The sequence below is a fragment of the Trichechus manatus genome, unplaced genomic scaffold (genome assembly GCF_000243295.1).
Source record: "Trichechus manatus latirostris isolate Lorelei unplaced genomic scaffold, TriManLat1.0 scaffold00161, whole genome shotgun sequence".
Taxonomy (NCBI): domain Eukaryota; kingdom Metazoa; phylum Chordata; class Mammalia; order Sirenia; family Trichechidae; genus Trichechus; species Trichechus manatus.
The window spans coordinates 2,521,397-2,533,950 of record NW_004444097.1 but is presented as its reverse complement, the minus strand read 5'-3'; positions in this window follow the sequence as shown (position 1 = coordinate 2,533,950).

Here is a 12,554-nt window from a genome sequence, read left to right as displayed (position 1 = left end):
AGCTAAAAGGGTGTCCGGGGGCCATACTCTCGGGGTTTCTCCAGTCTCTGTCAGGCCAGTAAATCTGGTCTTTTTTGTGTGTGTTCGAATTTTGTTCTACATCCTTTTCCAGCTCTGTCCAGGACCCTCTATTGTGATCCTGGTCAGAGCAGTCAGTCGTGGTAGCCGGGCACCATCTAGCTGTACTGGACTCAGTCTGGTGGAGGCTGTGGTAGCTGTGGTCCATTAGTCCTTTGGACTAATCTTCCTTGTATCCTGTTCTCTTCATTCTCCCTTGCTCCGGAACGGGTGAGACCAGTGGAGTATTTTAGATGGCTGCTCACAGGCTTTTAAGACCCCAGATGCTACTCAGCAAGGTAGAATGTAGAACATTGTCTTTATAAACTGTGTTATGCCAGAAGCACAGAGATTTTTTGATTGATTTTCCCCCCAGAATTTTGGTCAAGAACTATGATCACTGCTTCCAGTTCTAACATTTGATGATGCTAAGTTCCAGGTGTTTGTGTTTCTGGACACCATTAGATCTAGCCTTGGTTTAGAAATAAGTGTCTCTTTTCAAAGCTCCCAACCTTGTTACTACTGTGGAAATGAAACAAAGCAAAATCCTGGATCTGTTACTTCGGTGATCCATCCTAGATCAATTCAGGATCAGGAAATAAGGTAATTCAGTTCTGGCGACACTGAATTGAGTCAGAATAAACAGCTTACTGGCCAAAGGAAGTGAAAGATTTCAAGCTTCTTACTAGTCGGAACAAAGTAATTTTCCGTTGCTGAGCATGATCAACCTCGTTCACGGTGAACAATGTTCTTGGAGCACTCCTTCTAGAAATTATTAGTGTCTGTGTAATCTTTAAGGGTTCTCATTGCTTACTAAATTAAGGAAGTTGATGTTTATCGGGTACCTAAAATGTGCCAGATGTTGTTAATTGCTTTATGTATGTTATCTCATTTGATCATTAAAATGGCTTTCAAATAAATTATGAATTCTTCACTCTGATCTTCAATGCCTTCTCGAGTATGGTCTCCATTTACCTTTGGAGCTATTTCTCCACAATACGTAGCATAGGCCATTTCAGCCCAAATGAATTATTTGCTAGCCCCTTTGCTTTGCTGTGGAGCCCTGGTGGCGCAGTGGTTAAGAGCTCGGCTGCTAACCGAAAGGTCAGCAGTTTGAATCTACCAGCCGCTCCTTGGAAACCGTATGGGGCAGTTCTACTCTGTCCTATAGGGTTGCTATGAATCAGAATCGACTCATCGGCAACAAGTTTGTTTTTTTTTACAGTTTTTTTTAATACCTTTCATCGTTCCATGATTCTATTTTTCTGTGAACATTAACTGCTTATTTGATCTCCTTCTTCTCCCTCACATCCTACCCCGTCCACTAGGTAAAATGTCATCTACTAAAAAGAAGCCTTCCGTGTTCTACTCAACTCAACATTGGCAATGTAGTGGTACTCAAAATAGATGTACTGAGTTGAATTGAGTTCATGTATTCTTTGTTTAAAATATGTTTACAAGAAATTAACTCCTCAGAAGTCATGTAAATATGTATATAAGGAAAATACCTAATGGAGCAAGTTATTGCTGAAGGGTATTTGGACTCATTTAGAGCTCCTACGGAGACAGAGAAACAGAAATTCTACAAAGATGCTCAAAGACTGATGAACTAATAATAGGATTTTCTGGCTTTTCTGGTTTTCTAACAGTGTCATTAGCAGATAAACCTGAGATGAATCTGATTCCATAAAGACTTGGCTAATCTTAGTTTTCAGAGGTGCACTCACAAAGGATGGCAGACTCACAAAAATGGATTTGGCACTGTCATTTCACTGCTACTAGTCCTGCTGCTGTTGGAGATGGCAAGACTGTGAGGACACAACACAGTCACAATCACATTGCTCCGATTGCCAGAGTGATGCCGGCGGGGCGGTTAGTGGCGCTTCAACATTGACTGTCTTTTGTATGCATGTTGTTGCTGTTAGTTCCCATCGAGTGAGCCCCAACTCATGGCCACCCCATGCACAATGGAACGAAATGCTTCCCAGCCTTGCGCCATCCCCATAATCAGTTGCAGATGGAACCAGTGTGAGCCATAGGGTTTTCACTGATTGATTTTTAGAAATAGATAGACAGGCCTTTCTTCCTGGTCTTCTTAGTCTGGAAGATCAACTGAAACTTGTTCATCATAGCAACATGCAAACCTCCACTGACTGATGTGTAGTGACTATGCGTGAGGAGCATTGGCCAAGAATCAAGCCCAGGTCTCCAGGATGGAAGGAAGGAATTCTACATGGAACAACCACTGCTCCCATCCTGTATGCACAGCATATTGGTTATATTGCAGCCTGTTGTTCTCCATGTCTGCCTTCTCAAACACTGCAGACACACATGGACACACTCTGACATATAACCCTACTAGCTCTGGTTTGGCTACCAATGTGGCCAATCAAACTTGTACACCACAGTAGAAGTCTCTAAGTGACCGTCTGGGAAAGGGCTTCATCTCTGGTGTAAGAAGACCAGGAGTGAAACCAAGGAGCAACTGAACAGTGGAAACTGTGATTTGCTCATGGTATCTGGGCTGATTCCCCAACTGGGCTGAGAAGTGTTTCTGTAACACAAAGAACTGCATTAGCATAGATTTTTACAAAAAATTTGCTATCTTAGGGACCAGACCAAAACCAAACCAAACCCGTTGCCATCAAGTTGATTCCGACTCATAGCGACCCTATAGGACAGAGTAGAACTGCTCCACAGGGTTTCTAAGGAGCAGCTGGTGGATTCGAACTGCTAACCTTTTGGTTAGCAGCTGAGTTCTTAACCACTGTGCCACCAGGGTTCATGGGTTCTAACTCTACTCCTTCCAGCACTTTTGACATTTAGAGCAAAAATCTCTCTGTAACTAAGCAACGTGGTTTTCCTTTGAACAAAAGGACTCCAGCATCACCTTCCTAGGACACAGGCTGGTCATTATTCTTCTTGGACGCACAAACATTATTACCTTCAGAGCCTCCATTTTCCCACAGAGCTCCAGCTTCAGTTCCTCTGTTTGCTTCCTGGAATGAGCTTTTCACTAATACTGTTTTTCTCTCTGAGTTCTTCCCTTCAGGAGAGCATGTGGGAGCCAGCTCTTCAGGCAGTTTCCATAGCTTCACCCCTCACCCAGAAAATCTGAAGGATTGCAGATTTAGCAGGGCAGTGCCAAAGCGTCAGTGCCAAAATGAATTCTAAAAAATCTTCATTCAGCCCAGTAGGCAGAGATGACATCATCAGCATTTCCATCATCATCAATTTTTATTTCAGTTTTGTTCAAATTTAAAAAAAAAAAAAGATAAAGTATATAAGTAAACAGAAGGCATTTAAAGTGTGCCACCTCACAAACAAATAAAGGATCAAGCTCAGTCTTTGTATTCATTTCTTAACGATACAGTTTCCCGGGGGAAGTACAGAATGGAGATTTCCTGGAGAAACACGGAGAGGGCAATGGGATTGTCAGGTAAATCTCTCTTAAAAAAATGTGCAAGAATGAAAAAGTGATGACTAAGTTGATTAAGAAAGCAAATCTACTTTACTAGGATTCCTAAATTGAGCGACTACAAAAAAGAGCTAATATCTGTGACTGAACATCCAAAGCTGATCGACTCTCTTTTTTTCTCAAAGAAGACATTTGGCGAAGGCTGCTGTATTTCCCTATCCAAAATCTAAGTTTATTAAGAGATGGAAGCTGCAGGCTTTGCTTGCTTATCAAATTATTTAAATTTGTGTTTGAAAACATGAATTCTCTTTTGAAACTCTCCAACAAGTGTAAAGAAATACAGAGAAAAATCAGCTCTTTAAGATCTTCAGGAACATTCTGGGTATAGAAAAATATTGTTTGAAATGTCAAAACTAGTTTTTAGATAAACTAGATATTTTACTTGAAAAATTAATATAAGCATACGCTAAAGATTCAAACATTACAAAAGGTTGTCTACCAAAAAGAAGTTTCCCCAGACCCTGATACCCCGGTCCACAACCTCAGACCAAGTTCTGTTACTAGTTACTTATTTGCCCTTCCAGAAACAGGTGAATAGAGCGTATGCAAACACGGGGGTCTGTGTGTGCCAATGTGTGTGTATGTGTGTGTTTCCTATGTGCCATATACATTTTTCTGTACTTTGCTTTTTTTTTAACCTTAGATACATAGTGCAGGGACTTTTTTTATCCTTACATATAGATTTCTTCCTTTCTTTTTTTTTTTTAAACAACTAGAAATGATCACGTTGTGTCAAGTCTATGGGATTCCTCGGACAGTACGAATGGTTGACATGCGCGCTGTTAACTGAAAGATTAGTGGCTCAATTCTACCCAGAGGCACCTTGGAAGAAATGCCTGGTGATCTGTTTCTGAAAAAATCAGCCATTGAAAACCCTACAGAGCACAGTTCTACCCCTGACCCACAAGGGATGGCCATGAGTCTTTCTTCTGGTTTAGTTGATATCTATCATTGATTTAACCAGACCTCCAATTCATATACCTTTAGATTATTTCTAGGCTTTTACTACAACTTTTCAGGAAATATCTTATGGCTCTTACAAGAAGTATGACCTCAGGCTTCAGTCTCCTTATTTGTTAATTGGGGATAATGACAGTACTTATCTATGGCAGACACTTCTGATTGCCTGCCCAGCAACTATTTCTTTCTTTTTAAGTTTTGGAATCCTGACTGCCTTGGTGGTCATACAACATGTTCAGGTAAGTTGAATCCCTCCTCTAGTCCTAGAGGATAAAAAATGATTGGTCTTAGCAAGACTGGTAATCAAATTCCCCTTCACTAATGATTGGTTTAAGCATAGGCGCAGGCTCCAGATCTTGTGATACAGTTTGTTGTTTAAGAAGGCAGCTTTGGAGCCAGCTGCCTGGGTAAAAATCCTGGGTCCAGCATTTATTACCTATGTAAACTTGGGCAGGTTACATAAACTCTCTGTGCCTTAGTTCGCTTAACTGCAAAATGAGGATAATGATAGGACTTACTTCACAAAGAATGCTGTGAAACTTAAATGAGTAAACGGATATAAAGAACTCAGAGCAGTGCCTGGTGCTCATTAAGTGATGCATGAATGTTGCCATTGATATTATCTGTCCAATGAAACATAAATGGAAATTTGCAGGGAGATGCTTCTGGAAAGATTTTTGCTCTGTGATCAAAAAAGATGGACTCAGGAGGCATTGGCTCTCTTCTGGTTTCTGACGCTAGGCTTTGACGATTAGAGCTGCTGCAGCCATCTTGCCACCACGAGGAGAAGGCCAAGAGAACTGCACGGCCAACCAGGCTTTACTGAACTGCTGCACCTGGAGTCACATTTTGTTTAATGAGAGAATACATGTCTGAATTGTTTAAGCCACATTTTAGTATTTGCTTACTTGCAGCTTAAAGCGCTCCTAAACAATGCTAGACTGCTAACCTAAAGGTTGGTGGTTTCAGCCCACCCAGTGGTACCACAGAAGAAAAGGTCTGGTGATCTGCTTTCATTAAGATTGGGGCCAAGAAAACCCTTTGAAGCAATTTTATTCCGTAATACATGGAGTTGCCATGACTTACAATCGATTCAATAGCAACTAACAACAACAACAAAAGCATCCTAAATGACACAATAGTTTATATGGTAATTATGTGGATCACATAAATTGATATACATAAAGGACTTAGAATAATGCTTGCTTCATAATGAATGCTCAGTAAGTGCTAATTATAATTATAATTATTTTTTCCTGTGAATATAATATATTTGAGTATATGTGCAGTTACATGTTATATATATATATATATATTCCTAAAAAAGCAACTCTGGGTCATGGTGTAGGTGCATCTTATAATTTAATTTTAAAAACATTTAAAAAAGCAAACAAACATAAAAACAACAAAAGAGCAGAAAGTGCTGAGGGAAAATTACTTAATACTTCCATATGTATGCCAAGCTAAACTGTCATTCAGAATAGAAGGTTAAATAAAACCATTTTCTTACAAAAAAGTTAATGTATGTACATATTTAATGTACATAAGTACATATTAAAAATAAATATGTAATATGTATCACTAGGTTGTTCTTTAAAGAAGTTGCATTAAATTAAAAAGAGAGGATCTGTGTTCATACACCCTTGCCAGCATGTATAAGCAAACTTTTCTAATTTCTAGGTTGAAATTTAAATTGCTTTTTAATTTACGTATTTTTAATTTAAGTGAGGATAAGCATCTTTCCAAATATTTTTAAGCCATTTGTGTTTCTTTTTCTGTGACCTGTGTATTCATGATCTTTGTCCTTTCTCTTCTTGATTTTGAAGTACTTTCATATATAAAGTCGTTTGTCATGTGCTGTGAATATCTTACAAATTTGTCATTAAACAATTTTTCGCATGTGAACACTTTCAATTTTTGTAATCAAATTTATCAATTATAATTTTCTTGCTTAAAAAGAACTTCCTCACTCCAAGTTTAAGAAAAAAAAACAATAACACATAAGTTACGATACCATATATTCTTCCAGTACTTTCATCTTCTGTTTTAGCCATTTGACTCATGGGTCCATCTGTATTTGTTAAAAAGATATAACTTGATCTTATTCTGGGTGGCTGGCCAGTTTTTCCAGTACCATCTTATTGAACAATTTCTGTTTCTCCATTGATTTTAACATTATATTTATCATATACTAAATGTTCTAAATAGATTTGGATCTATTACTGGACTCGCTATCCTATTTTACTGACCTGTTTATATATGATGTGTGCTAGTATCACTTGGGCCCTGGTGACGCCGTTGTGAAGAGCAACGGCTGCTGACCAAAAAGCTGGCAGTTCGAATCCACCAGCGGCTCCTTGGAAACCCTATGGGGCAGTTCTGCCTGTTCTATACAGTCGTTATGAGCTGGAATCAAGTCGACAGCAACGAGTTTGGTTTTTTTAGTTCATATAAGATATCACAACAGATGCTAGATGATGATGGACCACATCTTTAGAAGTATGAGGCAGGGGTGAAAGACTGTATAATCCCAACACCAAAATTGGACAAAGGTAGCATTGTCCAGTGTCACTTACGAATGTTGTTACTAATATTAAAAAAAAAAAGCTTGAAACTTAAATTGAGGAGTCTACTGTCATTTTTTTAATTCTAAGCTATACGTTTTGCATATTTAATGTTTTTGAAACAGGCATATTTTATAATCTGTATGTATATGTTTCTTTTTCCCTCTGAAAAGCTCTTTACCATGTAATAATTGATGGCAGCTAAGAATTGAGAAAATACTGTAATACATTATAACTGCATAGGTTTCCCCCACCCCAGGGAAGCAAGGATGGTTCAATATATTTATTAATATGATTAATTACATCTGTTGTTTAAAGGATAAATATGTGTGAAATTTTTGAGAGACGCTGAAAATTTTGTATGAAAATTTAACATTCATTAGTGATTTTTACAAAAAGTCAAAGGTATATTAACTAAAGAATAGTACTTCATTAGCATAATAAAATAAATCAATCACCACAATCATTCTTAATAATAAGATATTAGAGATACTATATTAAAGTCAGGATAAAGAAATAAATTCCCTCTGTTACTGCATGGATGAAATTTTTCTAGCCCAAGTATTAGTTGCCATCAAGTTGATTCCGACTCATCGCCACCCGATGTGTGCAAAGCAGAACTGCTACATAGAGTTTTCAAGGCTGTGACCATTTGGAAGCAGATTATCAGGCCTGTCTTCGAAGGCAACTTTGGGTATGTTTGAACTGCCACTCTTTAGGTTTGTAGCAGAATGCTCAATCATTTTTGCCACCCAGGGATTCCTTTAGACTAAGCATAGCTGAATTAAAAGTAAAAAGATATATAAGTATTGCTTAAAAGGAGAACATGAATTATAGCTTTTAGATATATTCTATTTCTGAATTAAATTTTAAAATTAGTTTAAAAACTAGAAAATGCAAAAGTCAGTAACTTCCTTATAGACTTCTAATCCATAGCTGAAAATTAAAGTGGGAAAAATCTCGTTCATGATGACAGTAATGATATTAAAAACCTAGGAAAAAATTAAGAACGAGTTGAAGAAAATCACAAAACTCTGCTAAGGGATACAAAAGCAATTTTTAAAAAGTGGGGAATCATACTGCTTCCTTAGACAAAGTCCTAAGTATGTTGCTATACAAAGTTTTAAAGCACTCAGAGCCCACAATATTTGAATGGCTTCCCATTTTAAATTCTGATACTAGGGCTTAGAAACCTACCCTTCAGGTGATTCGTTATCATCTGCCTGTGCCCCCCCATTTTCCTCTCTTACTTTGTTGCTTCTGCCCTTTGCCTTTCTCTAGAGGAAGACAAATCACATTGTGCAATGCCTTCTCCAATGCTGTGGTCTGCAACAGAACTTGCATGTATCTTACTGTACAGAGTAGTGTGCTTAGGGTGGCTTTGGTATTCCATACAATGGGTGATCTAGAAAGAACACTCGCTGGCTGATGAGTCATGAACATGGCAGCCCGATACCCTCTACAGGTAAAGGCATTACACAGGCATTCTTTGCTCTCTAATACTGTGTAGCTGTCATTTTTTTTCTCTCTTTTGTCACACGTTATTTTTCACTGTCAAAGTGTCTACTGGTTTCCACTCTTGTCTCTGCTTCTGACTGATGTCATCACGCTGATCATGCTCCCTCTCCTTTTGTTGTTTTGTAACTGTTTGCAAACGGCAGGCTTAGTATTTATCATCAGGGAGCTCTTCCTTTCCATGTGGCAGACAGACCAGGTGTAATATGTAGCTTTTATCAACTGCATTTAGCGCTGGGCTGTTGCTTTGCTGCCAAAGAGTTGTGTTATTTTTCTAGCTATTTATGAACTCAAGGCTTTCTGGAAGCCTGGCCATTCGAAAAGGCTCAATTCTGGGCAGCAGAAGTTCAGCCACAGTATGGTCTTTATAGATAAGGAAACAATGTTATTTTTAACACAAATAGGATTAGTATGTCCACTGATATCTGGACTTATTTTAAAAATAATTTTAATATGAAAAATCTTAATGATACATGAGAAGGGCATAGAAACTAACATTTTCTAGCACAAATTCTGTGCGAGGCACCATGATGGGCACTTCATACTGGAGTTTTCATTTAACATTCAAAAACTCAAATGAAGACATCAGCATTGCCAGCTTACAGATGAAAAAGCTGAGGTGTAGAGAAGCTTTGTAACTTGCTCAAAAACACAGTAACATTTTGTGAGGTTTTGTTTGTTTAATTCAAAGACCTATGCTCTTTCCATAACAGTTTTCCAAATACTAATAATGTCCTTCTAATTGATCTTCTTTAAAGGAATGTGAATATAACTGAAATGTTTAAAATAAGGTGCATGCTTACTTAGTAAGATATTGGTCCATATAATATTCCTGGAATTCTTTCAATCTTCTTTAAGATACAGTATGTCTTAGGCTGGGTTCTCTGGAGAAGCAAAACCAGTAAAGTATATAAATATACATACATATATAAATATATATGTATATATATATATAAAGAGATTTATATCAAGGAAATGGCTCACGCAATTGTAGAGGCTGGAAGTTCCAAGTCCGTGGATCAGAACAGAGGTTTCTCTCAATTCACGTAGCTGCAGGGGCTGGCAAACCCAAGATCGGCAGGTTGGAGAGCAGGGCTCCTGCTCACAGGCTGTGAAGGTCAATGAATCCCAAGACTGGCAGATAAGCTGATAGTTCAAGTCCCAAGAATCAGAGGCCAGACGAACAGAAGGCAGCTGCAGGATCCAGAGCGTGCAAAAGGCCAGAACATCTGCTTATATTTGGATGCAGGCCACACCTCCAAGGAAACTCCCTTTCAACTGATTGGCTACTCACAGGAAATTCCATTATCTGAGTGATCACATATAAACACTGAGAATCACGGCCCAGCCAAGTTGACACACAATCATAACTATCACACAGTGTTTGTATTTTTAGCAACAACATACCTACATATATTATTCCCTGCTAGGTCTCTGACTTTGTTATCAGAAATATTTAAGAATTATGGAGAGGCAGGAATTATGACATTAGTTCTCACTTGGCTTCACATTAGAATCACTTGTGAAGTTAAAAAAAGAAAATATGGACGCCCAATCCTCAAACTGGGCCAATTAATCAGAATCTCTGTGAGTAAAGGCCAGGCATGTGCATTGTAAGCACCCCAGGACATGTGAATGTGCAGACAGGTTGAGATCCATTGGATTGCAGGGAGTTTAGAAATTATCCCAGCCAATTCACTCCCAACTTCCTCAATAAGGAGTCATTGAAGGTATGGAGAGAAGGGTAAAAATCCATCATAAATTACAAAACTGGCTGAGCAATAGTGAAAACTATAATCTAGTACCACTGAATTTAACTAACAGAAGAGGAACCTTCCAATTTGGGGTGGGTAAGTTATTATCATCCTTCTTTTTTCCTTATCTTACATGAAGCCAAGAGTAATCTTGTGAGGCCTTGGTAGAAGATTTATAATCCATCAACATGGGAAATAAGATTCTATATCACTATAAATCCCCAAGGGCAGGGACTATCTTTGCGTTGCTCAGTACTGAATTTCCAGAGCCCTACACAGTGCCTGGAACAACATGTTGTTGCTGTTAGTTGCCATCAAGTAGAGCTCCAACTTATGGAGACCTTATCTATAACAGAACAAAAAATTGCCTGGTCCTACACCATCTTCATGATCGTTGGCATGTCTGAATGTATTGTTGCAGTTATTGTGTCAATCCATCTCACTGAGGGCTTCCCTCATTTTCCCTGACCCTCTACTTTACCAAACATGCTGTCCTTTTCTAGTGGGATAAGTCTCATTAAATATTTGTTGAATGTACTAATGAGTCATTGCATAGATTCCGGAATGGATGATGGCAGTGTCTTTAATCCTTGATTAATTCTCCATTAATTTATTCATGACTTTGACAAGCATGCCTTCTGTGTACATGTACACCTCCTGTGTGGCTGTTTACTACATAACATACAAGACAGACATAAGACCTATTGTTATCGGAGTTCCGGCAAAATGGCGCTCTAGGCAGAAGCACCACGCCGTCCCTCCACAGCAAAGATCCAAAAAACTAAGCCTAACAGAGAATACAACAATCCTGAAACCCTAAAACATCAAATGAAGAGATAAAGAACTCAGCCAAGCACCAAATGGAGTGAGAAAACTGACAGAGAACAGAGAGCGAGGAGAGATTCATGCAGAGGTCCCCTACCAGCTAACGCAGTGCGGATCTGCCATCTTGGACTCCTATCGGAGACCAGCAAACACCGGGTACGAGAAAGCAGCCTCATGGAGCTTCCAGCGGGAGACAAAACAACCGGTAATTGGCGATATATGCTTTCCCACCCCCCCCTTCTTCACCCCAACTCAGCCTCCTCTGCTTCCCGCGGCCACAGTCTCTTGACTGGGAAGCAGTGGCTGCTTGGATTCCACACACCTGAACGGGTGGCTCTCTGAGTGCCATTTGTTGGCTGCTGGTGTTGCTTTTTTTTTTTTTTTTTTTATTTCTTCCTTGCCTCTCCCCACCTCTCCCTCCTTTCGCTCGAGTATCTTGCTCCGTGCGCCATCTTTGCTTCTTCCTGAGGGGCTGCAGAGCTCCGGTAATTTGCGATATATGCTTTCCCACTCTCTACCCTTCTTCACCCACACTCAGCCCCCTCTGCTTCCCACGGACACAGTCTCTTGTCCAGAAACACCAGCCCGCACTAGCTGGCTCTCTGAGTGCCATTTGTTGGCTGCTAGTGTTGCTTTTTTCTTTTTTTTCCTGCTTCTTTTGATTTCTTACTTGCCTCTCGCCACCTCCTCCTCCCTTCGCTCAAGTACCTGGCTCTGTGCGCCATGTTTGCTTCTTCCTGAGGGGCTGTGGAGCTCCATTCGAGTGTGGAGCTGCTTCCCGGTTTGGGCTGCCACGCTGATGGGATCCCGGGGCTTTTGTTCATTTGTTTGTTTTGAATTGTTTGTTTGTTTTCTTTTCCTTTCCTTGAGTTGGGAGCCCTTTCTGGCCAGACTGAGCTGCATGGCAGGGAGACTCCCCTTCGGCTTCCACAGACGTGCAGCGGGATCCCTGAGGACATTTCTTTTTACATTGTTTTTTTTTTTTTTTCTGTTTCTTTGGGGGCCTTTCTTGTTTTGTTTTGTTTTGTTTTTTAACTTGTTTTGTTTTCTTTCTCCTCTTTTGCCCTTTTTGTCTTTCTTCATTGCTCAGTTTCTCGTCTCTCCATATCTTCCTTCTCTTTCTGTTCCCTGAATACCTGACATTGTATACCTCTATGCCTTCTAGCCAGGCTGTACTGCAGAACCTGAGAGCGACTTCCCCAGACCTCATAGCTGCACCGGTAGGATGCCTGGGAACTTTGCGGTTCTTTAACCTTTCTGATTCTTATTTATTCATTCTTTTCTTTTCTTCCTCCTCTCCTTTCTGTTTTTCTCTATTTCATAGTCTCTTATCTCCCTGCTCCAACGGCAAGCTCCCCTAGCATTCTTTTTTGTTTCTTTGTATGTCTTTGGCTCCTGTTC